The sequence below is a fragment of the Otolemur garnettii genome, unplaced genomic scaffold (genome assembly GCF_000181295.1).
Source record: "Otolemur garnettii isolate 467f Iridium unplaced genomic scaffold, OtoGar3 scaffold00025, whole genome shotgun sequence".
In the NCBI taxonomy this organism is placed as follows: domain Eukaryota; kingdom Metazoa; phylum Chordata; class Mammalia; order Primates; family Galagidae; genus Otolemur; species Otolemur garnettii.
This window is the reverse complement of record NW_003852420.1, coordinates 21,611,018-21,615,995: the sequence shown is the minus strand read 5'-3', so window position 1 is coordinate 21,615,995 and position 4,978 is coordinate 21,611,018. Positions and strand designations below refer to the sequence as shown.

Genomic DNA, 4,978 nt, shown 5'->3' with positions numbered 1-4,978 from the left:
TCTCTTTTTTTTTATACAGTGCCTCAAGCTGTCACCCTGGGTAGAGTGCTGTGGCATCACAGCTCACAGCAATCTCAAACTCTTGGGCTTAAGCAATTCTCTTGCATCAGCCTCCCAAGTAGCTGAGACTACAGGAGCCGCCACAACACCTGGCTTTTTTTTGGGGGGGGGGTGTAGTTGTCATTGTTGTTTGGCAGGCCCAGGCTGGATTCGAACCCGCCAGCTCTGGTGTATGTAGCTGGCACCTTAGCCCCTTGAGCCACAGGTGCCAAGCCCCAATATAACTTTTACTGTCAAAGGCAAGATTGCAATACATCATTTGACTTCATATAATCCTATTAAGACTTTAGGAAAAGCGCAATTAGATAATCCTATACTTTTATAGATTTTGAAAATATTAACATTCAAAACATATTTTTGGCATAGTTTGGGGGTTATTTTAATATACTCAGAGCTCCACAAAAAGAAGAATCCTGAACACTTTATCTCTGGGGATAACTTCTTTTACTGGGAATTTACACCTTGCACTTTACTAACATTGCCCGTATTTCCCTATAATTGCCTATAATTACTCTCATTTTAAGGATGAAGAAATTGGGATGAATGAAAGTGGTCAAATCGTTTACTAAAAGACAGCTAATAAAAGGTAGAGCCATCTCACACCCAAAAAATCTAAGGGCCCTCCCTGCCTGAGTCAAACCTGACGCTACCCTAGCCCTTGAGGGTCCCACTCCGGCTGCCAGGTAGAGATGACGTCAATGGTAGGATCCTACGCCCACAAAAGGTCCCCTCCCATCTCCCCTTCCGAGTTGCTCCATCCCAACCGAGATCGCCGGTCCCAGGGTAGCGAGAAGAGACCACCCCAGGCGGGCGGCGCTGCGCATGCTCAGCCGCACAGCAAGTCGGGAAAAGGGCGGGGCGACCCGGACGGTTTCGCAACCGAGAGCGTTTGGGGATCTTGGCGCCGCGAGTGACTCTGAGAGATTTTAGTAAGCCTCCTTCCGCGGCTCTGCTTTCGGTCTTTACTCCGCGCCTAACTGGAAAGGGGCAGAGTGCTGTCTGAGGGAGGATGACGCGCCGGGTCGGGGTTCTAGAGACGGAGCCTGATGCGGATTCCGCCATGTGGGGGTCGGGAACTCCGGGCCAGGCCCTGACCTGGATTGTGTTTGTCGCCTCCTTTCACTATCCCCGCAGAGAATCGGGGGGTCGTTGCTCCCCACTTCCAGCAGTTCTCGCTGCCTCCTGCTCCTGCGTCGTTACTGGGCTCTCAGACTTTGGTCTCTCTCTGCAGCCTCCGTTTCTAAAGTACTCATCGGATCACACCTGTGGCACTCCATTAAGCGGTGATTTTTCAAACACTAAAAAAAAAGTCATGGAACTACTTTTACAGATAGAACCATACACAACATCCCAGCTTAAAGAGATGGAATAATTGTAAAAGTTTGACTCGGTGAATTCGGATTTGAAATTGGGATAAGATGAAGGTGCGGTACTGTATTTTGCTTTAGTTTTCAAGATTGAGATCTTCGTTTGCATGGACTAGTGTTTGCAAACGGTAACTTAATCAGCTTTCTCGGGGTGCAGTGTGTCAGCATGCTTTTCAATTAAACTAAACGATAAGCTTGAAAGTAGATAAGAGGGGGAATTTCACAAATAACATCGGACAATAACTTGTATTCCCCTTCCCCAAAATAGCAGATGATAAGCGCCCAAAAGGCCAGGCCACTGGCGTAAGCCTATAATTCTACCACTCTGCAAGGCAGAGGCGGAAGGCTGGCTTGAGGTCAGGATTTTGAGACCAGCCTGAACAAGAGTGAGACCCCACCTCTCTTAATAAAAAAAGAAGCCTCCGAAATGCGTAATATCTTAATTAGAACACTTCACACATTTAACTGTTGGAGGCTAAGAGCCTTAACAGAGTAGGTGCGCTTGGTAATAGTGAATTTGCTCGTGTGGTTTACTTGTGTGAACATAACACAAGTCAGATTGTGTTGGAAGTCACCTTGTCACCCTTGTGGTGACACCTTTGTCACCTTGAATAGTGCTGTGGTGTCATAGCTCATAGCAACTTCAACTCTTGGCCTCAAGTGATCCTCTTCCCTCAGCCTTCCAAGTTGGATTGGTGGAAGTCTGTAACATTACTAATCAATATCAGAGCGGCAAATAATTGAACTGTATTCACCTAAAAAGTAGGAAATAGTGTTTTCTAAAGGTCTGTGTTAACTTAAACCATGCTTTCGAAGTCTCCAAAATACTTAATGCTTGGTACATATAACACAGTTAAATGTATCTCACCATGTTATTAGTTTTAAAGAAATTTTTATTTAAAAAACAAAATAGGAAATGTTTGCTGAACTTCAAAGCACAGTTTTGAGAGCTCCTGGTTTACCAGATTAAGTTCAAGATCTTTGGTATTCAGGGGCCTTCCTGATAGGACTCAAGTTGACTTTTCCAGGTTCAGTCCTTCTAGTATTCTTGCACTTTATCTTCAGCACTAACTCTACTCCTTAGCATTCCCATGTATTTGTGCTTACATACTGTACCTACTGCCCCTCTGCCAGGAATATCTCTTCCATCATTGCTTAGTAGACAACTTTTTTTTTTTTTTTTTTGAGACAGAGTCTGACTCTATCACCCTGAGTAGAGTGCTGTGGCATCACAGCTCACAGCAACCTCCAACTCTTGGGCTTAAGCTATTCTCTTGCCTCAGCCTCCTAAGACTCCCAAGGCTGTAGGTGGGACTACAGACACCTGCCACAAGGCCTGGCTATTTTTTGTTGCAGCTGTCATTGTTTAGCAGGCCTGGGCCAGGTTTAAACTTGCCAGCCTCAGTGTATGTGGCCAGCGCCATAACCACTGAGCTATGGGCGCTGAGCCCTAGCTGTTTTTAGAGATGGTGCCTTGCTCTTGCTCAGGCTGGTCTCTTAACTTGTGAGCTCAAGTGATCCACCTGCCTGGGCCTCCCAGAGTACTAGGATTACAGGCATGAGCCACCGTGCCTCGCCTAGGTGTTTTTTTTTTTTTTTTTTTTTCTGCTGGGTAGATACCTAGTAATGGGATTGCAGGATCAAATGGAAGGTCTACTTTTAGCTCTTTGAGGATTTTCTATACTTCTTTCCAAAAACACTGCAATCCAGCCAATACTGTATAAGTGTTCTCTCTGCACCACACCAGCATCTGCAGCTTTGGGACTTGTGATGTGGGCTGTGATAGGGTTAGGTGATATTTCAAGGTGGTTTTGATTTGCATTTCTCTGATGACTAGGAACAATGAGCATTTTTTCATGTTTTGTGTGTCAGGAGAAGGTTCTCTTCATATCTCTTGCTGCACAGTGACTAATTGGATTGTTTGCTGTTGTCGATTTGCTTAAGTTCTTTATAGATTCTGGTTATTTGCTCATTTTCAGGATGGATGCTAATATCGTTATCCATTCTGAAGGTTGCCTATTCACTTTCTTTCCTGGGTCCTTACTGTGTAGAAGCTTTTTTTTTCTTTTTTTTGAGACAGAGTCTCAATTTTGTCACCTTGAATAGTGCTGTGGTGTCATAGCTCACAGCAACTTCAACTCTTGGCCTCAAGTGATCCTCTTCCCTCAGCCTTCCAAGTAGCTGGGACTATAGGTGCCCGCCACAACTCCTGGCTATTTTTTAGAGGCAGAGGTCCTTACCCTTGCTCAGGCTGGTCTCGAACCTGTGGCCTCAGGCAGTCCACTCATTTTGGCCTCCCAGAGTGCTAGGATTACAGGTGTGAGCCACCACACCCGGCGTGTGTAGAAGCTTTTAAGCTTCATCAGGTCTCATTTATTTTTGTTGTTGCAGTTGCTAATAGTGTCTTCTTAAAATCTTGCCCTAGGCCAATAATATCATTAAGTTTTTGTTATTGTTGTTTTGAGACAGAGTCTCACTTTGTCACCCTGTAGAGTGCAGTGGTGTCACACCTCACAGCAACCTCAAAGTCTTGGTCTCGAGCGATTCTTTTTCTTTTTCTTTTTTTTTGGCCAGGCCTGGGTTTGAACTCACCACCTCCAGCCCCTGCCAGCACCCTACTCTTTTGAGCCACAGGCGCCGCCCTCAAGCAGTTCTCTTGCCTTATCCTCCCAAGTAGCTGGGACGACTGCCACCTGGAACAACACCTGACTATTTTTAGGGATGGGATTCTCACTCTTGCTCAGGCTGCTCTCCAACCCTTTGAGTTCAGGCAATCCACCTGCCTCAGCCTCCCAGAGTGCTTACAGGTGTGAGCCACCACACCCAGTCCAATATCATTAAGTTTTCCCCACGCTTTCTTTTCTTTTTTTCTTTTTTTTTGAGACAGAGCCTTAAGCTGTCCCCCTGGGTAGAGTACCATGGCATCACAGCTCACAGGAATCTCCAACTCCTGGGCTCAAGCGAGTCTCCTACCTCAGCCTCCCAAGTAGCTGGGACCACAGGTGCCTGCCACAATGCCCGCAACCACAATTTTTTGGTTGCAGCCGTCATTGTTGTTAGGTGGGCCCGGGCTGGATTTGAACCCACCACCTTAGGTGAACTTGGCTGGTGCCTTAGCCACTTGAGCCACAGGCGCCTAGCCTCCCCATGCTTTCTTCTAGGATTTTATAATTTTGTTTTTGTTTTTGTTTTTTTTGAGACAGAGCCTCAAGCTGTCGCCCTGGGTAGAGTGCTATGGCATCACAGCTCACAGCAACCTCCAAACCCTGGGCTCAAATGATTCTCCTGCCTCAGCCTGCCAACTAGCTGGGACTACAGGCACTTGCCACAACGCCCCCTATTTTTTGGTTGTAGCCATCATTGTTGTTTGGCGGCCCAGGCTGGATTCAAACCCGCCAGCTCAGTTGTATGTGGCTGGTGCCTTAGCCACTTGAGCCGTTTTGTGGGGTTTTTTTTCTTTTTTTTGACAGTTTCACTTTGTCACCCTCAGTAGAGTGCTGTGGCATCACAGCTCACAGCAACCTCTAGCTCTTGGGCTTAGGTGATTCTCT

The 4,978-nt window shown here is 46.4% G+C and overlaps 1 protein-coding gene across 1 annotated transcript in view; it reads left to right on the top strand.

Moving 5' to 3' along the window:
- The first annotated feature begins 960 nt into the window (after window positions 1-960).
- ZMYM1 (zinc finger MYM-type containing 1) overlaps window positions 961-4,978 on the top strand; it is a 37,503-nt gene continuing 33,485 nt past the window's right edge. The window contains exon 1 of the mRNA XM_012804101.2: window positions 961-989. The gene's annotated coding sequence lies outside the window, so the exon portion shown is untranslated. The remainder of the gene's footprint in view (window positions 990-4,978) is intronic.